This window comes from Eptesicus fuscus, chromosome 14 (assembly GCF_027574615.1).
Source record: "Eptesicus fuscus isolate TK198812 chromosome 14, DD_ASM_mEF_20220401, whole genome shotgun sequence".
Taxonomy (NCBI): Eukaryota; Metazoa; Chordata; class Mammalia; order Chiroptera; family Vespertilionidae; genus Eptesicus; species Eptesicus fuscus.
The window spans coordinates 72,870,786-72,893,344 of record NC_072486.1 but is presented as its reverse complement, the minus strand read 5'-3'; the positions used below and the strand labels follow the sequence as shown (position 1 = coordinate 72,893,344).

Below are 22,559 nucleotides of genomic sequence, written 5' to 3'. Positions count from 1 at the left end.
GCGAGCGCCAGAAGGGGGAGACTGGGTGCCACTTGTGTGCCGTCGTGCTAACTTCAAACTGCCCCAGCTTGGGGAGGAGTGAGCGCACAGGGCGAGAAAAGTTCACCTAAAAAGTTTCACCTTGTCGTGGGCGGGCGAAGGGTGGGAGGAAACGCGACCCCCGCGGGGCCAGGCGCGGCGCGCGGGAGGCAGGAAGGGCGGGAGCCGATTCCCCTCTCGGAGTGGTGCCAGTCAGCACCTCTTGGGTCCTTGGACCCGCGGACGAGGCGGACGGACAGTACGCCAGACAGACGAACACGTGCCGGGGCGGGCAGGAGGCCGAGCTCCTGGGTCCGGTGGTGGGGCCGTGCCTCCCGCCTGGACGCGCCCGGGCCGCCTCGGGCCGCGCGCGCCGGTTCCCGGCTGAGTCACCAGCCGATCGGCGCGCGGGTGGGAAGGGGCGGAGAGAGCGCCGCCGCCGGCCGATCGGACGCTCGCCGGCTCGGGCCGCAGGTGACCCGAGGCCCTCGCCCAGCGCTTTGTGACCAGATGCGGAGCCCAGCGGAGGGCGCGAGCCAGACGCGGGACGACAGCTGACTCGCTCCGAGGAGGCGCGGAGCGCGCGGGTGGTCCCTGCGCGGCTGACTTCTCTGCCGCGGGTTCCTGGGCGCCTCAAGGTAAAACGACAACCCTCTCCATATCCCGCACCCCACCCCTCGCCCCGGCGCTTCTGCCTCTTTGTTCCCCGAGGGACCTGACTGCTGTTCCAGGGGGGTAGGCGAGGGTTTAGGGGGCCTCAGAAACAAGGGACGTGGTCGAATCTAGCTGGAGGCTTTTCTGTTTTAGGGGTTCGCATCAGACGGCCACCTGTATGACTCAGAGGCGCTGGTAGGAGAGTGGTGTGTGTCTCTTTATGGCCAGGCAAGTTTCAAGGCTGTGATCTGACTCAGCCCTTATAAAAGGGACCTGGTCACCCTGTCCCACGGTGATGCTACTGACAAGGCTTGAACCCATAGGTTTCCTTGTTCTTCACCCTTGTTCTTTACGTGAGGGTCCTTCCAAGGGACAGATGTTTCTGTGAAGGGCTGAATTCTTCATCTCTGGCAAATACACGGGACTTGCGATCCATCATTTTCAATTGTACCTTAGCTCTTTGCTGGGGCGCTGTGGAGGACATCTGTCTTATTAGGTAAACAGATTATAACCAGAGGTCGGATAGACCGGCTAGTACTGGCCTGATAATTAAAGCACAAATGAAAGTATTTTCACCGACTATTGCCAGTGCAGAATTTACAACTAAGTGCGGTTTCCCATTTCATACCTTTATATTTCCAAAGAGCCATTTACAGATTTGGCAGTTGAAGAGGATTCCAGTGGCTCATGCATGAATAGTTGCCCACTGTATTTTACCTTATCACACTTCGTGTTCAAAGGAGCGCTTGGGTGGAATGAAATATTGTCAACTTTCTTAGGCGAAATAATCAGGACACTTTAACTGCCAAATTAAGATGGTCCGTGAATATGATAGGATTGTATAAACTGACATTGGAGGGATTATATGCTATCTGGACCCTCTCCTGAATTTTAGGAAGACTGTTCACATATTGTAGAGTTGGGTAGAGGTTTATTCTGTTGTTTCCGTCAGCCAGACACATGCAAATGGATTCAGAGAAACATTATATTCTTTTACAGCTAAACTATTATAGCTGATGAATGACTTTTTTCTGCATGAAGATGATCTGAAAGTAATGTACATCATGATTCTCTGTGCTGCTGGGACATAAATTGTGCTTTTCTGTAAGCTGTAAGTGTTGCCTGGGTTATTTACAGGTACAAAGCTTTCCTTCCTCGCTCTAAGTGGATCGGGCTTTGTGTGAACATGCAAACTTCCACAATGGAACAGAAGTGAGGTGGTTTGGTTCCATGGTTCCCACCATGGGCTACAGGGCTGGGTGTATTCAGTGTTCATTCTTTTTGAACTGCTGAATAACACAGGTGAGATTTACATCCCTCATAAGAAATTTTTGTAGTACCAGAAATATGTCTGAGTGCCTATAAAATATACTGTTGTTTTTAAAACTCTTTTCAGGTTTCACACTTAACGGTGCATAAGTCTATGGTTATGAACCTGAAAATAGCTTTATTTTAGCCGAATGTGATTTATGGTATATAGGAGATGGTCTGCTGACTCCTGCTTTTTCAAAGACTGCTTTGTTCTTAGTACATCACAAATAAGGATTCACATTAGATGTGCCTTCAGAATTAGTGAATAAAGGATAAAGATTAGTGTATCTGAATGATAAAGATGTGCAAGATTAACCACAGCCAGTCAATATGAAAGGACATAACTGGCATCTTCATGACTTTTAAACCTACAATGAAAAAGACGACACTTTTCTGAGCAGGAAAAATACCCCTCTTACAAATTCATTGTAAGACCTTCTAAGCATGTGTTCCACTCCACTATAACCTTAAATTTTTAAAATTTGTTTACATGAGGATTGAACTAAGAAATACATTTCAGAAATCAATTTCCTCAGCTGTTGTGTGTTTTTTTTAAGTCCAAAATAGCATTAGTCTTAGTTTTCTTTTACGAATCTATACAGTAACTTCAAATAAACTTTTTCTCAAATGTGGTCATGTCAAGATAAAGTGAGTAACACAAAAAGTCTAACAGCCTCTCAGGACTCACAGCGGTGGCTGCCCCAGTGCCTGTGGTGACGCACCTATAATGATGCATAGCTCCCTGCACACTCAGGGCCTCTCCCATCCTTCTGCCCCTTTCCTCCCATCCCTTTCCCTCCGTTTGGTCAGAGGTGCTTCCACGCCCTTGGATGCCCCGTTTCTCCATTTTCATGGTTTCTTTGTCACTGTCATTAGGTTTAATGCTTCTCACCAGAACATCTATGTTTTCCTTTTCCCATCATCCCTAATATTTTCCTTGAGCTGCTGTGTTTGTTCATGGCATACCACGTTTCCTAATTGTACCGCCTTAAGGGGAGAAAATATGCAGAAACTCAAGTGCCAGGGAGTTTACCTCACTGGTGGATGTTGAAACTGTTGTCTTTGATTCTAGCCCTCAGGACGTAATTTCTTCATGAGCTTTGCTCAGCACAAAATAAATAGTCCTCTTAGTAATAAATGATAGATATACTACTGACTAATGTCAATTCAGCATCACTTGAGTTAGCAGGCAAAGTTGCTGTCAGGCCCACATTTCTAAACACAGCTAAGAATGGTAATGGCCCATGAACCAAGAGGTCACTGGTTCGATTCCCAGTCTGGGCACATGCCTAGGTTGGGGGCTTGATCCCCAGTGGGGTGGGGTGGGGGACGTATAGTAGGCAGCCAATTAATGTTGTTTCTTTCTTATTGATGTTTCTATCTCTGTCCCTCTCCCTTCCTCTCTCGCTAAAACTCAATGAAAACATTTTTTTAAAAAGAAGAAATTAAATCTCTGTCCCTCGAAAAGTTTACAATCTAGGTATACAGATAATTAACACATAAAATGGAACCAAGATCCATAATTATTAAGGGGATATCACACGAGAATGACATGGTTAGAAATCATCCCATTTGCTATTAAATACAATTTTCGTTTTTAGTCAAAAGATTGGAACTTAAAGACCCCTTAAAATTTTCAAGCTGCCTCTGAGTGTATCATCTTTCTGATAGTACAACAACCTTACAAGGTAGACAGTCCCTTAACTCCCCCATAAAATAGACAACAAAACTGTGCAAGAGCCTAGCTCCGAAGGGTGTCTTAACATCACCATACAGCATCTGCCCAGTCATCAGTGAAGGTTAACTCTTTGAAGCATTTCCACAGAAATAGGTTGGGACACCTTAGGTTAGTGATGAATGAGGAATACACATTTCTAGTTTCTAGGGATTTCCTCACCTTCTCTTCCTCCAGTGTTTTCGTTTTTCTTGCTTTCTCTTTTTGTAGTAAAGCATACCAAGAAAAGCTTTGTTCACATGTGTGGGGCGTTCTCCTATTATCAGGTTAAGAGTTGTGACTAATTTTGTCATCTACCCTTCTGTTAGAAAGCCCATTCTCAGATATCTCCTCAGTTGTGTTTAACACTATATTCTCCTTGGAATTTGTTTCAGTAAAAACGTTCAGTAGAATCTGATTACTTTGCTTTTCAAGGACAAAATGAAAAAGTATTTTTATAAGCTGTAAAATGTAATTGAGAGAAAAATTATACATCTGGCCATTTGTAGCAGGAGGTGTAAACACAGTGCAATTAAAAAGAAAAAAGAAGCAGTTAATTGGCTAATCACATACCCAGGTATACATATTTCTTCTGTGATTATGCGAATTTCTGCAAGTATGTTTATGGAGGATACTCCTGTTGTTTTCAATTTCTGTAATAGCTATAGGGCCCATAGAAGTTATATAAGAGCTTATGAGCCATATAAATTATATAATGGTCCATAGGATTTGAAAATGTATTTCTCCAAATATAACAAAGGATTATTATGAAATATGGCCAGAGCAATTATAAAATGTGGTCAGAGGATCACAGGTTCTAGTCAAAGCTATTTGCTGTACTCCAAGACAGTGATAAGGATTTGGTCATTATGGAGAATTTGTTGTGCACCTACTAGGCATAACTTGAGATTCTGGCAATGCATCGGAGAATAAAAGAGACAAAAGTCTCCGACCTCGTGATATTCTATTCTATATTTAGGAAGGCAAATAATAAATAAAATGTGTTGTATATGAGGTGATGATAAGAGCTATAAGGAAGCTAAAGTGGTGGAGGGGAATAAGGGGAAATCGGGTGGTGATTGAGAAATTCAGTAGTGGGATCAGAGGAGGCCTTACTTCAAAGACTAGAACTCGAAGGAGATGAGAAAACAAACCAAGTGGAGATCTGGAGCAGGGCTTCTCCCCTGCATTCCTGGGAGTGCCATTCTCATTTTGTTTTGTCTGGAATTACGCAGTCCACGGCCCGCACAGCTGTACATAGAGCCTCTGGTTACTTATGGGGAGTACCTGGGCAGTGCCTGCCATAATTCACTACAGTCTCAACATGAAGATGAAGTTGTGTTCCACATCCCTTGGTTTATGGGGTATGGAAGAAGAGAAGCCATGGTATTCTCCTCCATTTGCCTGGTCCCATCCTTGATCAGGGATATTGCTCCACATGGACAATTTTCCTTCTTGTTTTCTACACTGTGAGCCTGGCCCAAAGGGATTTGTTGAGAGCAAAACCCATGGATCCCCTCCATAGTATACACCTGGAGACAGCAGCGGCAGGGGGTACTTTTTTATAGCATACAGTCCTGTCTGCTGTGCACTTCTTTCTTTCTTTTCTTTTTCTCTTACCTTCCTTACACCTTTCCAGTGTTAAGCCACTGTGTTGGATTTCCATCATCTTTTCTTCCTTCTTCCTCATACGCTGTCTATATCCTGTATCAAGATTTGCAGACAGCTAACCTAAATGGTAAAGCTAACCCTTTCACTAGGGAAGGACAGCCTGCTCAGGAAAAGCCCTAAGAGGGCAGCGACTGCTTGGTGTCATCAGCACTAACGTGAGGCCCCGTGTGTGGCATGTGGTGCTTCCAAATTTTCAGGAGAAGCTAGAGATCTCTCAATATTTAAATGTTAACTCAGCATGTTTAAAACTGTGTGGCTAGAGAGACAAAATGTCTGTGGGCCAGCTTTGGCTCCTGATGGTCCTGTTTTCAATCTTGGCCATGACTAGACCTGCCAAGTGATCCCCCGTGTGACCTTCAGGTGCTGTGTGACCTTCAGCAGCACACTTGCCCAAAGAGACCTAGGACCACTTCTGCAAAGTGTGTTATCTTCTGTAGTTCTCAGATTTTTTGTCCCTCTCTGGAATATTAGTTTAGCAATTTAAAAAGAAAAGGATACTTAAAAATTCATATATTGGCACATACTTATTTTTTCTAAACTCATCAGCCCACCACACTTTCTATCAACCTATATATATATATGTAACTCTAAACTAGAGGGTTATCTAGCGATTTAATTGTTGAACCAAAGCATTCATTTTCTGAAACCTAAATTCATTGTAACTTTATATGTACATTTCATATTTCATTTCCAAGTTCTCATTCAGAATACACCCTCTCTTTGGAATACTGGCAGTTTCTTGTTTTGTTTTGTTTAGATCTTCCTGAACTTCGCCATTGTTATTTCTCTACCATTGGAATTCAAAACGCACACTGTGTTGGTTTCAAGAGCCCTTAAAAGCCATCAGATGTGTGTTGCAATCTATTTTTCCAAAGGAATAAAAGCTCACAGGTTGTGCACTAACTTGTTTCCTTTAGTCCTAAGAACTTTAAATACCCAGGCTAGTGGCCTTCCGGAAGGCCACTGCGTTAGACCAGAAGATTATGTACTGTATTTCTTCCTACTATTTTAATGCAAATATAATAATGTGTCATGAAGCAGTACACACATTAAGATCAGGGGGGTTGGGAGGGTAATGGGGGGGATAAGGACACATATGTAAATACCTTAATCAATAAAGAAATTTAAAAAAATAAAATAGAACTTGGACTTGGAAAAAAAAAACACTAAAAAAATAAATAAATAAAAGATCAGTGGCCTTTTCCTACTTTGAAATGATATTTTATTCTTCATTAGTTGGAAATCTGAGACAGCACCTTGAATCTCAGGTCCAATTTTAAAGTTGTACGTTAAAACAAAGGAAATAATTGACTTGGAGGAATTAAGAAGTACTCCATTTGTTCAGTAAGACCATGAGATGGTTTTGGTTTTTAATGTTTTGCTTAATATCAAGAAGAGCATTCAAAGCTGGAGCCCTTTGAAATAATGTAGTTTTCACAAGTCAGAGAAAGAGAGGTGGAGTAAATCTGGTTCGCAGAAGGCAGGTTGCCTCCTTTTGAAGCCTGATCATGTGTTAGAGGAAAACCCAGCCAAGTTTTAGGTCCGTAAGACAGCTCTGTCTTTAAAAACCAATTTGAGCTTTGCTCGAGACTAACGTGTTTAGACCAACATTTTAGTTCTTAAACAGTAAACCTAGGGGTCTTTTAAAAGAAATTTAATCCATGTGTTTTTTATTCACTAAATCCTAAATCATTATCTATAAACTGTATGTCTCTCTAAGCTCTTTGATGTCTAAGAAATCTTTGAAGCCATGTTAAGGCCCCTTTTGTTCCAGAAAAATAGGAAGTTGGATTTTACTAAGGGTCGTCGAAAATCTGAAATCTAAAATCCTGCAACCATGACGGAATGGATGTTTGAATGAGTACTAATGCATTTTTCTGATGCACTGTAAAAAATAAAAGTATTTTTAAAGACCAGTCCTATTCCGTTATAATCCTTACTAACCCCAAGGACGTTATTTTGGCACAACTCCTCTTTCTATTGTAATGTAAAATATTACATATATTTTTAAAGTCCAAATATTTATTATAAGTTTACACTGGCACACAGTAGGCACTCAGTAAATATGTTGTTGAATATTAAATGAATGACATTTTCTTCTGCCCAAAACCTTCCAGCTAATGTCAATCTTTCTGTTCAATATCAGTATCCATCTGTCATGTCTTAGAATGAGATCTATTCTGAGCCAGTGACCTGGTTCGACAAATTTTTAAAATAAGCCATCTAACTAAATGTATGACATTTATTGAAATTCATTCTGTGCCATGAAGCAACTGCTTTTGCAAAAAAGTGCTGAAAATAGGAAGGAATTCTAGGCTAATTTGATTAAGTATTCAGTTTTACCATATGCTTTCTGAAAATTGTTTCCCCACTCCGCCCCAGCCCCCCCCCCCAGCTTTTGCAATTCCTGCTATCCTGCTTTTCACCTTGATATGCTTGCTTATTGATTGAAAACTATGCACAGAAAGGGGCAGGTTATTTGTATCTATAAGCAAGAGCAACAAGTTCAAACAGGCTTGGAAAACATGATGCTTTAATCATAAGTTGTCATAAGGGACACTGAACAATAATAGTGGTGTTGGGGCTTGCTCCAAATTACGTGAATGACACATCTTTGAACTCTATTGTGTGGAAAACAACACCTTCTTACTCTAGTTATATTTCCTGTTTGTGAGTCTGTGCTTTCTGGTAACTAGACTTCCCATAGGGACTCATCCCAAATATGTAACTTTAAGTACAGTTGAAAAGTACATGACTAGAGTATTAAAGCTATGGAAACAGCAACTCCTTCTGTCTCAAAGAAAGAATGAATTTAGGAAGTGCAGTACTGAAACATGTACATTGAGATCTTTTTGTTGTTATATTATGAATTTCTAACAACGCATCACATTTGGCCCCCAGAAAACTTTCCCTGATCAAAAGTGTCTTGTATCTGTGTGACATTGAGGTGCCAGAATTTGGCAATTTCTTATATCTTGGTGGGGAAAGAAAGGAAAATTGTGTTATTATGGTTTTGAAATGGAGATTCTCTTAAGTGAACCTGAAGGTTGCTGAATACATATATCATCATTAAAGCTTGTTTTGAAATTTAATTATAGATTGCACTGTATAAGGAGTAACTTATTTATATAGTTTTGTTTTTTTGTTTGATTTTATTTTAAATATATATTTTTATTGATTTCAGAAAGGAAGGGAGAGGGAGAGAGAGAAATAGAAACATCACTAATGAGAGATCTCCTACTATGGGTCAAACCTGCAACCTGGGCATGTGCCCTGACTGGGAATTGAACCATGACCTCAATTCATAAGTCAACATTCAACCACCAAGCAATACTGGCTGAGCTATTTGTATAGTTTTGACCTGCTTAAGTTTTGTTTCAATGGTTAACCAGAAGATCAATAATAATTTATATATTAATGTGTTTGTATACATTTATAACTAAACTAGAGGCCTGGTGCATGAAATTCCTGCACTTGGGGGTGAAGGGGTCCCTCAGCCTGGCCTGAGCCCTTGGGGGATGTCTGACTGATGGCTTAGGCCCGCTCCCTGGGCCTAAGCCATCAGTCAGACATCCTTAGCACTGTGGCGGAGGCAGGAGAGGCTCCCGCCACCACCACTATGCTCGCCAGTTGTGAGTCTGGCTTCTGGCTGAACGGTGCTCCCCCTATGGGAGTGCACTGACCACCAGGGGGCAGCTCTTGCATTGAGCATCTGCCCCCTGGTGGTCAGTGCACATCATAGCGACTGGTCGTTCCACTGTTCAGTCAATTTGCATATTAGCCTTTGATTATATAGGATTATTTTTAACTCCATTTAAAAGGTCTCACAGTTTGATAAACTAGCAGTCAAATGCCTCTATATTTATACATTTGGAAACAAGTAGTTCAATTTAAAAAAAAATTTGTGATATCTCTCATGCCACAGATACAGAAAATAAATAATGAAGTAGAAAACCTAGAGGTTTTTATGGGTTAAGAGAGGGGAGAGGTAAGTGGATATGCTGTAGGGTCATGGGCTTGGGTGCATTAGAAATCATGAATAGAGTGCCCTATTAGGAATCAGGCTGCTGCCGTACAAATAGGAAAAAAGCTGAGTACAGAATCAAGGGAAGCTCACAGGGAAATAGTAGGGCACACAATAAGCAAAGTCTGAACTTCCTCCAACTCTGTCACAGGTAGTTTGATTCTGGGAGAAGCTAGACTATAATCTATCCACTCCTAAATCGGGCCTCTTAGTTTACCCTATCCTCAACTACCAGTAAGATTAGCAGGAATATTTAGCAGAAGCAGGGATAACTTTTAGTATGACACTCAGACTAAAAGTTATGTCCTAAGCCATCTATTAGTTACTTACAAACACTCTAAATGAATGTTTCAGAAGAAATCATTGTATTAAAAGCAAACAAACTTGTAACTGTTTTTCAACATTTTCATGACTAAAATTTCCTAGCATATCAGTGATTGTAATGCATCTGTTACAAAAGTTATGTCCCTAAAAACTGTATCCACAATTACTTTCCATTGGGATGTCATCTGTTGTAGAGGTATATTAGCTTTTCTTGTGGACATTATCTTGAGGCCATTTCTTTGGGCCTTGAATCTACAGAGTCCATGTTGGAGCGTGTGCAGGAATTGCATTTGTCATGTTCCAAACATGAACTCAGACAGTAGTCTGAAGATTTGAGGAAAACTCATATTAGGGCCTACCTTTACTTCCTGTCTGAGAGTCTTAGGTGAGCATCTGTCATCGGACTGTGGCCTCACATTCAGGCAGAATCCCTCTAGCTCCTACTGATGGTTATCCTGGCCAAAGTGAGCTCGTGGTCCAGCTACTGCCTAGTTAAGACAAAAACCACAGGCAAATAGAATCATTTAGGACCCTCATGAGCTTTTGGGCTTAAAATATTACCTTAGCTGGGTTGTTGTTTTTTTAAGGTTGTTTTGTTTTGTTTTGTTTTTATTGATTTTAGAAAGAGAAGAAGGGAGAGGAAGAGAGAGAGGGAGAAACATCGATGTGAGAGAGGACCATCAATAGGCTGCTTCCCACACACACACCGACTGGGATTTGAGCCCAAAACCTGGGCATGTACCCTGACTAGGAATCAAACCAGTGACCCTTTGGTGCATAGAATGACGCTTAACCAACTGAGTCACACCAGCCAGGACAACTCCTACCTATTTTTTAAATTGAGTGTAAAACAGTGCAATCAATATTTTAAGTTCTACCAAATTAATTTTTTTTAAAAGCAGCCAAAGCAAAGTTTGTAGACAGAGAACAGCCTTGCCCTAAAAGAAATGAATGTCGCCCTAACTGGTTTGGCTCAGTGGATAGAGCATCGGCCTGTGGACTGAAAGGTCCCAGGTTCGATTCCGGTCAAGGGCGGCATGTACCTTGGTTGCGGGCACATCCCCTGTAGGGGGTGTGCAGGAGGCAGCTGGTCGATGTTTCTCTCTCATCGATGTTTCTAACTCTCTATCACTCTCCCTTCCTCTCTGTAAAAAAATCAATAAAATATATTTTTTTAAAAAAAAAGAAATGAATGTGCATTTTGGACTTTTCAAAAAGTAACTTTCTCTCCTCATGTCTGAATTAAGATATTTCTAAAATCTCTTTCAGCCTCACTAACACATACTCATGCAGTGAAATCTGTACATCAAGATCCAATGATTTTAAAAATCATTTGGGTCTTCAAAGAGGTTACCAAAAAAAATTCGTTTCAGTTATCAGATAAGTGCAGATAAAACCCAGGCAGTTTCATTGACAACAATGAAAGGTGGCAGCCTTTGAACCTGTGTCATAAGTTGATTACTTTCCAAATGTAACTAAAGATTCTGAGTGAATAACTAAACTGGTATTTAGGATCAAGACTCTCACAACTCCTAAATGGGTTTTAATTTTCAAAGCTACATTATCAGTATATCTGACTCATTATTAGCATCTTTAGACTGTTGGTTCTATTAAAAAGAGAGCAGGCTATCTGTCTTGGTATGTTTTTCTTTTCCCTGAAGTTATTCCTTGCAGATTTCAGTAAAAATGGTTTTGAAATAAAAACAATCAAATGCTGACACTTCCTCTTAATAAAGGCTTGTGGATATGTGGAATTATATAAACAATACAAGGACTTCACTACAGAGGTCATGTTTATGGATCCTTTTAATCCTCAAATCTGCCTTGCCGATGGCTTAGACACTCAATGAGAATGGGCATTAGAATGAGTTTTACCTCAGTCTAACTTGTGTTCTTGTTTTGGTCCTTTCCATTTTCTCTCTTCCCATTGCAATAATTGCAAACGTTCGCCATTCTCTCAAGCTCTCGAAGCTCCTCGGCTCCTCTTCTTTTCGGTATAGTAGCTTTCTTTATGGTTTAGCAGGGGTGGGGAAGAACTGAGGGCCGTATAAGGCCCACAAAATCATTTGGTCTGGCCCTGCCAAGGCATTAGAGGTGAGTTAATTAAACATTTGACCAAATATAGCAGACTAATTTTTAAGTTGATAATTTTGTGTGGCCCTCGAATGATATTATAAATATCCAAATGGCCCAGGGCAGAGAAAAAGGTTCCCCACCTCTGGTTTAGAAACTAAACAGCTAAAGTGGCTCCATGTCACTCATTATTACCTCCCTGCTTCTGTCTCAGGTGATAAATGGTCTTTTCAACCAATGGTCTTTCCCACATGCTCCATCTATTCCGCTTTCCTCCCAAACTCTTCCCATCTTTTAAAAATCTCTCACCTTTGTTCATTCAGCCCTTACTCAACTTCTTCTTATAGGAGAAAGAAAACACAGATGTCCAATATCCTAATGGGATCCTTAATACCCAATTACCTTAAATATTCACCCCTAATTCTGCCTTATCCTTTTGTTTGTTGTTTTTTATATTTATTTGAATTTATGGGGATGACATTGGTTAATAAAACTATATATAGGTTTCAAGTATACAATTCTACAATACATCATCTGCATATTGTATTGTGTGTTTATCAGCCCAAATCAAGTCTCCTTCCATCAGAATTTATTCCCCCTTTACCTTTTATACCTTCCCTCTGGAAATCACCATACTGTTGTTTGTGTTCATTAGTCTTTTTTTCTTTGTTTATCCCATTCACCCTTCTCACCCAGCCCCCAGTCACCTCTCTTCTGACAGCTGTCATCTGTTCTCTGTCTCCATGAGTCTGTCTCCACTTTGTTACTGTCTTTTGTTCATTTTATTCCACATATTACCATATAGGTGAAGTTATGTGGTACTTGTCTCTCTCTGACTGGCTTATTTCACTTAGCATAATACTCTCCAGGTCCATCCATGCTGTTGCAAAAGGTAAGATTTCCTTTTTTTTTTTACAGCTGAGTAGTAGTCCATTGTATAAATGTACCACAGCTTTTTTTATCTACTCATCTGCTGATGGGCACTTGGGCTTCTTCCAAATCTTGGCTATTATAAATACTGCTGCAGTGAACATGGGGATGCGTATATTTTTTTAATTAGTATTTAGGATTTCTTTGGATATATTTCTAGAAATAGAATCACTAGGTCATAAGGCACTTCCACTTTTAATTTTTTGAGGCAACTCCTTTTGTTTCCCTTGCCCAAGACAGTACCTTAGATAAAATATTGCTGTGAGAAATTGCCGATATTTTTATGCCTATGTTTTCTTCTAGGATTTTTATGGTTGCGAGTCTAACATGTAAGTTTTTAATCCATTTTGAGTTTATTCTTGTGTATGGTGTAAAAAGGTGGTCTAGTTTCATTTTTTGCACATATCTGTCCAATTTTCCCAACACCGTTTATTGAAGAGACTATCTTTATCCCATTGTATATTTTTGCCTCCTTTGTCAAATAGTAACTGACTATAAAGACATGGGTTTATTTCTGGGCTCTCTATTCTGTTCCATTCATCTATATGTCTGTTTTTATGCCAGTATCATGCTGTTTTGATTACTATGCCCTTGTAGTATAGTTTGATATCAGGCAGCGTGATTCCTCCAACTTTGTTCTTTTATCTCAAGGTTGCTGAGACTATTTGGGGCCTTTTTTAGTTCCATATAAATTTTTGAATATTTGTTCTAGTTCTGTGAAATATGCCAGTGGTATTGTGATAGGAACTATGTTGAATCTGTAGATTCCTTTGGGTAGTATGGACATATTAATGATGTTAATTCTTCCTAACCATGAACACAGTATAAGCTTCCACATATTTGTATTTTCTTCAGTGTCTTATAATTTTCCAAGGACAGGTCTTTTACATCCTTGGTTAAATTTTTTCCTAGGTACTTTATTATATTTTGAAGCAATTGTAAATAGGACTGTTTTCTTACTTGCCCTTTCTGATAGTTCATTACTGGTGTATGAAAATGCAGCTAACTTCTGGATATTTATTTTGTATCCTGCTACTTCACTGAATTCATTTATCAGTTCCAATAGATTTTGGTGGAATATTTAGGGTTATCTATACACAATATTATGTCATCTGCAAATAATGACAGTTCTACTTCTTCCTTTCCAATTTGAATGCCTTTTATATCTTCATCTCTCATTATTGTGGCTTGGACTTCTAGTACGATGTTGAGTCAGAGTGGTGAAAGTGGACATCCCTATCTTGTCCCAGATCTTAAAGGAAAGGCTTGTAGATTTTGCCCATTGAGTATGATGTTGGCTGTGGGTTTGTCATATATAGTCTTTATTAGTTTGAGGTATGTTCCCTCTATTCCCACTTTGCTGAGAGTTTTTATCATAAATGGGTGCTGGATTTTATCATATGTTTTTTCCTGCATATTTTGATATGAGCATATGGTTTTTATCCGTCATTTTGTTTATGTGGTGTATCACATTTATTGTTTTGCATCTATGTATCAACCTTGCATCCTCAAAATAAATTCCACTTTATGACTGTGGTATATGACCTTTTTAATGTATTGGTGGATCCGGTTTGCTAATATTTTGTTGAAGATTTTAGCATCTGCGTTCATCAGTAATACTGACTTATAATTTTCATTCTTTGCAGTGTCTTTACCTCATTATGGAATTAGGATAATGCTGGCCTCATAAAGTGAACTTGGGAGTCTTCCCTCCTCTTGAATTTTTTTAATAGCTTGAGAAGAGTAGGTGTTAATTCTTCTTTGAATGTTTGGTAAAGTTCACCTGTGAAGCCATCTGATCAAGGACTTTTTTTGTTGGGAATCTTGATTACTGCTTCAGTTTCACTAATTTTAATCTATCTATTCAGATTCTCTGATTCTTCCTGATTCAGTTTTGGAAGATTGTATGTTTCTAGGAATTTATCCATTTCATACAGATTGTCCAATTTGTTGGCATATAGTTGTCCATAATATTTTCTTAAAATTCTTGCTATTTCTTTAGTGTCCGTTGTTACTTCTTCTCTTTCATTTCTGATTTTATTTATTTGTGTGGTCTCTCTTTTTTTCTTGATGAATTTGATGAAAGGTTTCTCAGTCTTGTTTATCTGTTCAAAGAACCAGCTCTTGGTTTCATTGATCGTTTGTACTTTTTTTTAGACTCTATTTTGAATACTTCTGCTCTAATCTTTATTATTTCCTTCCTTCTACTCACTTTGGGCTTTGTTAGTTGTTCTTTTTCTAGTATCTTTAATGGTAAAGTTAAATCATTTATTTGAGATTTTCCTTGTTTCTTAAGCTAAGTCTGTAATGCTATGAATTTACCTCTTGGGACTACTCTCACTGTGTTTTATAGATTTGGGGTTATTGTGTTCTCATTATTATGTGTTTCAAGGTAACTTTTGATTTCATCCTTGATCTCATTGTTAACCTATTAGTTGTTTAGTAACATGTTATTTAGTCTCCATGTCTTATTTTTGTTTATTATTTCACTTTTTTTTCTTGTGATTGATTTCTAGTTTCATGCCATTATGGTCCAAAAATATGATTGATATGATTTCAGTCTACTTAAATTTACTAAGACTTGTTTTATGTCCTAACATGTGGTCTATCATAGAAAATGTTCCATATGCAATTGAAAAGAAAGTATATTCTGCTACTTTAGGGTGAAATGTTCTGAAGATATCAATAAAATCCATCTAATCTACTGTGTCATTTAAGGCCATCATTTCCTTATTGCTTTTTGTCTGGAAGATCTATCCATTGATGTCAATGGGGTTTTAAAATCCCCTACTACAATTGTATTACTGTTAATCTCTCCCTTCATGTCTGTCAATATTCACTTTACATATTTATGTACCCTTTGTTGGTTACATAAATGCTTACAAGGGTTATATTCCCTTGTTGGATTTTTCCCTTTATTATTAGGTAGTGTCCTTCTTTGTCTCTTACTATATTCTCTATTTTAAAGTCTCTTTTGTCAGATATAAAGTATTGCTAACCCAGCTTTTTCTTTCATTTCCATTTGGATGAAATGTCTTTTTCCATCTTTTTACTTTTAATCTGTGTGAATCTTCCATTCTGTGGTGAGTCTTTTGTAGACAGCATGTATATGGGTCTTATTTCTTATTCATTCAACTCCCTTATGTCTTTTGATTAGAACATTTATGCCATTTACATTTAAAGTGATTGTTGATAGGTATGTATTTATTGCCATTATATTCTTTTAGCAATGTTCTTCTGCTTCTTGCACTGGTTTGGCAGTAACAAAACAAAACAAAAACTCCTTTAGCTTTTTCTTGTCTGGGAAGCTCATTATTTCCCTTTCATTTTTAAATTGGTAGCCTTGCTGGGTAGAGTAGTTTTGGTTGTAGGTCCATGCTTTTCATCACTTTTCATGGCAGTCCCTTCTGGCCTGAAATGTTTCTATTGAGAAATCAGCTGACAGTCTTATGCAAGCTCCCTTGTAGGTAACTGTGTTTCTCTGGCTGTTCTTAATATTCTCACATTTGCCATTCTTTAACATTTGCTATTCTAACTATGGTGTGTCTTGGTATGGGCCTCTTTGGAATCATCTTGTTTGGGCCTCTGTGATTCCTGGACTTTTGTGTCTTTTTCATTCACCAAGTTAGGGAGATTTTTCACTCATTATTTCTTCAAATAGATTCTCAATCCCTTGCTCTCTCTCTTCTCTCTCTTGAAACCCTGTAATGTGGATGTCGTTACACTTCATGTTGTCCCAAAGGTCCCTTAAATCATCCCCATTCTTTGTTTTGTTTTGTTAATCCTCATCCAAGGATATTTTTTCCAGTGATTTTAGAGAGTGGAAGGAAAGGAGGGAGGGAGAGAGACGGAGTGGGGGAAATTTCAGATATTGTATTCTTTATTTTATTATTATTTTTTTTTTTTGCCTTTCACACTCACCCCCAACCAGGGTTCGTGATCAAACCTGCAACCTAGGTACACCCCCTTGACTGGGTATCGAATCTGCTACTATTTGGTGTGTGGGCCAACACTCTAACTACTGAGCCTCACTGGCTAGGGCCTATCCTCATTCTTTTTAATTTTTTTCTTTTTGCTGCTCTGATTGGATGTTTTTTTTAACCTTGTCTTCCAAGGTTGATTCAATCCTCTGCTGATTCAGTCCTCTGATTCAATCCTCTGCTTCATCCAACCTACTTTTTACTACTTTCAGTATATTCTTAACTTCAGATATTGTAGTCTCTATTTTTTATTGCCCTTTCTTTGTTTTCTATGTCTTTTCACATGCTGGTATAGTTCTTACTGAGTTCTTTGAGCATCCTTGTAACCATTACTTTGAACTATATATCTGATAAATGATTGCCTCCATTTTATTTAGCTTTTCTTCTGGAACAATCTCCTGTTTTTTTTATTGGGGACTTTTTCTTTGTCTCCTCATTTTGGCTGCCTCTTTGTGTTTTGTTTTGTTTTTTTCCATGTATTGGATAGATCTGCTATGACTCCCAGTTTTCATGAGGAGGCCTTTTGTAGTAGGTATCCTTTGGAACCCAGTGCCAGTCTCCTTGATCATCTGAGCTGGGTGCTCTAGTAATGTCTGTTGTGTGGGTTATGTGGAAGCCCCTGTTATAATTGAGTCCTGATTGTTATTTGGCTGGTTTGTGCATGGGATCAATCCTCAGGCTCACTGATTGTGAGACTCAACCCCTACCACTGTATACGAGCTGCTGTGTAGGTGCTGGCCTCACGAAGCAGAATTCACCTCAGCAGTGTTTGGTGCCTTCTGAAATCTTTCTTTGGATATACTGTTGTGAAGCTTGTTGGATCCTGCTCTGATGTTGTCTGATGCTGGCCACTGGGTGTGTTGGGGCCTTGTGGGAGTGACCCTGGTGTAGGCCACTGTCAGACACTATCTGTGTCAGAGCAGACACTATCTGTGTCTTGGAACTACAAGAAACCCACAGTTTGTGGCTGCCTCTGCTGGGCTTCAGTGCATGAGAAGGACCAAGCTGTGCATCAAGGCCAGCATTTCTAGCACTAGACCCAGGGGCAGTTCAGCAAAAGTGCCAAGGCACCCCAAGATCTGCCTCTGCCTTCCTTGCCCTGCCAGCTGCCTGTTAGGTTCAGTCACTGAAAAAGCCTCTAGTGGAGTCAGGAAGATGGATCTAGTGGATCTCCTGTCAGGGGAAGGTGCCAGTCAACTTTCAGTGAAGGTGATGGATGTGGTCCCTGCCCCAGGGCCAGGAGACTCAGTCTATCCTAGATTTTGCCCAGACCTCAGCAAGGTAGAGCCACTAGGAGTTGGGCAAGTGGGGCCTCCAGAGTCCGAATGTTGGGTCTGCCAGAAGCTGGGAGGGGGTTCGATTGGATCTCCCATGAGGGAGAAGTGCTAGTCAGGTTCACAGAAAAGTGTGGGAGATGGCCCCTGCCTCAAAGCCAGTCACTGGCAACCCCTCAGTCTTCCCAGAGCTCTACATCCTGGCCAAGGCAGCCACTCCTCAGCAGGGCCTATGCTTTGCCAGGTGGGGTGAGAGGGAGTTCCAAGGATGGGCCAATTGCTTTCCCCAGGTTGAGGCCGCATGATAATGTCTAGATAAGGGAAAGCAGATTTGATGTCTGAGCACATAGAAGTTTCTCATCTCTTAGTAGAGGGCAAGAGAGGCTTCAGAAAAGTGCTTGACCCATGAATGGTGGCATCTGTGGTGTGAGAAAATGGCTCAGCACAGGCATCCTGGTGGCTCTCCTTTCCACTTTCTCCCCAGAGCCACAAACCTCAGACTCCTCTCATGTGACTCCAGTCTGCTTCGCCCTCCCTCCCCCAGAGCTCAGGGTGAGTGGCTGCAAATGAAATTCTATGCGTTGGCCCTTTGAGAGGGTGCCTGTTTCTCCAGTTGATTCTATCTCTCCCTGGCAGACAGAAACCCCGCTGCTTTCCACAGACAGATGTTAGGGACCTCTTCCTGGCTCTGGTTCTCTGGGCTGGGGAACCTGGCTTGGCGTTTAGGCCCCATTCTTCTCAAGGGGAACCCCACAGCTGAGATATCCATCCAGCACCTCAGCAGCTGCCCAGGAAGAGGTCCCTAACATCTGTCTCTGAAAAGGGCCAGCCCCCCTTTTTACATCTCTGCCCTTCCTACCAGTCTCGATTTGGCTTCTGTAAATCCTTGGTTATAAGACTCCTCTTCAGCTAGTCTTCACTTGGCTATTCAGGATGATTGTTCTTTACTATAGTTAGTAGAGGCCTGGTGCACGAAATTCCTACATGTGGGGTAGTCCCTCAGCCTGGCCTGCTCCCTCTTGCAGTATGGGAGCACTGGGGGGAGGATGTCCAACTGACTGCTTAGTGGGCCTAAACCATCAGTCGGACATCCTTAGCATTGCCAAGGAGGCGGGAGAGGCTCCCACCACTGCCCCTGCGCTTGCCATCGGAGAGCCCAGCTTCTGGCTGAGTGGCGCTCCTCCTGTGGGAGCGCACTGACCACCAGGGGGCAGCTCCTGCATTGAGTGTCTGCCCCCTGGTGGTCAGCATGCATCATAGTGACCAGTCATTCCACCATTTGGTCATTTGCATATTAGCCTTTTATTATGTAGGATAATTCCACTTTGGTCCTGGAAGGAAGTGTGTGTAGCTCCCACCTACTCTGCTGCATCTTGAAATCCTGCCTTATCCTTTTAATAAAGAATTCTTGAAAATAGATGCCTAACTCACTTTCTCTGTTCTCATTCATTCCTTAACTCATTTATTCTGTTCCACATTCCCAAGAGAGTACCCTCACAGTAATCACCAATAACCTCCTCATTGCCAAATATAGCTGATACTTTTGTTTTTATCCCACTTCAACCCTCTCAAATTTGATACTAACATGTGCTCTTCCCTTATTGAAATTTCTTTGATATGAAGGTTAGATTTGGGGTTCAATCTGAATCCCTCCTTTTTACAAACTGAACATACCCATGGGGGATTTCACTTGCCTCTAGGACTTCAAATACACTGATGGACCAGGAGTTCAAAGATTGCTATCTTTGACTCCCTCTTTACTCTGGGCCACCATGCCAATGTTATTAACTACCTTATAGACATTTCCACTTGAATGACCAACAGATACCTCAGAGTTATTAACTGGTTTACAGTTTTACTTTAAAACTTTTCTTTGCCTATTTTCCTTCCCATTTATGACACCCAGCTTACACATCTTTTAGCCATCCTTGTGTCCTCAGTCTCACCTGCAACCAAAATCTGTTCAATCATTATCACATACATTTTATCTCTTTGATGTCTTTCCAATCTTGTCTTTCCTTTCCATACCTCCGAAGTCTTTGTTCAGGATCATTATTTCATGTATTCATTTCATTGTTCATCCTTTAACAAATTCTTACCAAGTATCATATGATGGCACTACACTAGGGGCTGAAAACTGAGCTTACTGTGTAGTGGGAGATTCAGATAAGTAAATTACAATACAACATGATATATCTAGATAAGGGGAAGGCAGATTTGATGTATGAGCACATAGAAAAGTTTCTAATCTCTTACTAGAGGGCAAGAGAGGCATCAGAGAAGGCATCCTAAAAGAAGTGTCCCATGAGACATGAGACATGAAGGAGAACAAGAGTTAAGCACATGAAGATGAGAACAAGAGTTCCATAAAGAGGTGGCCGCATGTGCTGAGACTCAGAGTGGGAGCGCACATGGCTTGCTTCAACAACTAGAAGAAGGACAGGGAGTGCCCGTCTCGATTTCTAGGGGGATGATGGCAAGTGGCAAGGCTGGAGCATTAGGCAGAGGCCAAATTATGCATGGCTTTTAAGCTGTGCTAAGGAGTTGAATTGTTTTTAAACAGAAAAGTGATAATTATGTCACTTTCTGATTATGTCACAATCTAATTAAGTTGTCGTTTTAGAAAGATATCTCTGGTACATCAGGAAACAGATGATCAGGGGCCAGGATGTGAGGGTAGGAGGCTGTTGTAGAGATCCAGGCAAGAAGTGACACTGGTCGCTGCAGGTTGCCCAGGACCAAACCAGAGAGGTCGGACCTGCATTACCACCATTTGTCCACCATCCAGAACTGAAATATCATTGTTGACATGTACACATAAGGAACTATTGGACATTGAAATTGGGACTCAAAAGAACTGTTGGCCCAGAAAGAAACTCACTACAGACTGATTCATTTGCCTCTCAGCATAACCATTATTGCTTGTCTCATTTTCGGTTCTTATAAGTGTATTTCTAATAGCACATGATCTCACTCATCTAGGGGAAATAATGAACAACATAGACTGATGAACAAGAACAGACCCAGAAATAAGCAGGCATGGATCAGACTGTCGGGCCTCAGAGGGAGGGTAGGGGAGGTGAGGCATGGATCAGACTGTCGGGCCTCAGAGGGAGGGTAGGGGAGGGTGGGGGTAAAGGGGAGAGATCAACCAAAGGACTTGTGTGCAAGCATATGAGCCTAACCAGCGGTTAAGGACAACAGGGGGGTGGGGGCATGTGTGGGGACGGGTGTGGGATGGGAATGGGGGATGAGGACAAATATGTGATACCTTAATCAATAAAGAAATTTAAAAAAATAGTAATACAAGGGGAAAAAAAAGAAGAAGAAGAAGTGGCACTGCCCTGAACTATACATGGCAGTGGGAATGGAAGCAGATATATTTAAAACACCTGTAGGTGGGAGTCAAGGATGGTGTCCTGGACATGTGGGGAATGTTAGACACCAGGAAGGATACAGAGCAGGAGCGCAAGTTTCATGGGAGTAGATGAAGGTGCCAGAAGGAATCTGACTGCTGCTTCGTAGTCTCTGTCTCATTCACCCTCTGCTCCGCAGCCTATAGCTGTGTTCCAATGCGTAGTCCTTCTCTCTTCATTCTCTCCACTCCTTTATTTGGTGGTCTCATCCAGGTTCAAGGTTTTTCACACCATTGATATGCAGATAATGTTCTGATTTAAGTCTCAGCCTAAATGTGTCTCCTTAACTCTAAGACTCAAATATCCAACTGCATACTCAGAGCTCTGCTTGGATCCCTAAAAAATACCTTAAACATGAACTAAACTGATGGTCTCAAAGCCATGCCAGACCTGCTCCACCCACAAGCTTCTCCCTGTCAGTAACTGGCAAAGCCATTCTCCCTGTTTAAAAGCCAAAATCCTTGGAATATTTGTGACTCCTTTTTTGTCTCACACACCTCATATCCAAATCCATATCTTCAAATTATAACCAGAATTCAGCCACCTCTCCTCATTCACCCCTTTCTTCTTGCCCAGGCCATCACTCACCTGGACTACAGCAGCCTCCCAACTGACCTCATTTCTTCACCTTTGCCCTATGCCAACTCCCTGCCACCAGAAGTCTGCTTCCACACTTGGTCCCGGTGATTCCATTCAATCATAATTGCTCAACACCCTGAAGTGGCTCCCCACTTTACTCCAGTAAAAAAACCAAGCCTCACAGTGGCCTACACAGTGGCCTACAGGCCCTGCATGCTCTGTGGTTTTGTCCTCTGATGTCAATCTTCCAGATACCGAAGTTCAAGCTTACTGGCCCCTTTGCTGTACCTGATTATACACCGAGCATGCTCTCCGTTTGGTCCTTCTTGTCTCTGCTCAGATATCTCTATTCACTTCTCAGATGGCTAAGTCCTATCCTTCTACCCTCTCCTTCTAAGTTGCCTTTCCAGTTTTTCAAATCCACAAACCTCTCCTACCATCTTCCCTCTAACTGTGCCTGATCCCCCAGCCCTGCTCTTTATTTTTGCTTGTAGCACTCATCAACTTATATTTTACTACACTAGAGGCTCAGTGCACAAAATTCGTGCATGGGTAGGGTCCCTAGGCCTGGCAGGCAATCAGGGCCAATCG

At 41.1% G+C, this 22,559-nt stretch overlaps 1 protein-coding gene across 1 annotated transcript in view; it reads left to right on the top strand.

The window, feature by feature from the left end:
• Positions 1-395: 395 nt before the first annotated feature.
• MET (MET proto-oncogene, receptor tyrosine kinase) overlaps positions 396-22,559 on the top strand; it is a 158,739-nt gene continuing 136,575 nt past the window's right edge. Inside the window, exon 1 of the mRNA XM_054725928.1 lies at positions 396-656. The gene's annotated coding sequence lies outside the window, so the exon portion shown is untranslated. The remainder of the gene's footprint in view (positions 657-22,559) is intronic.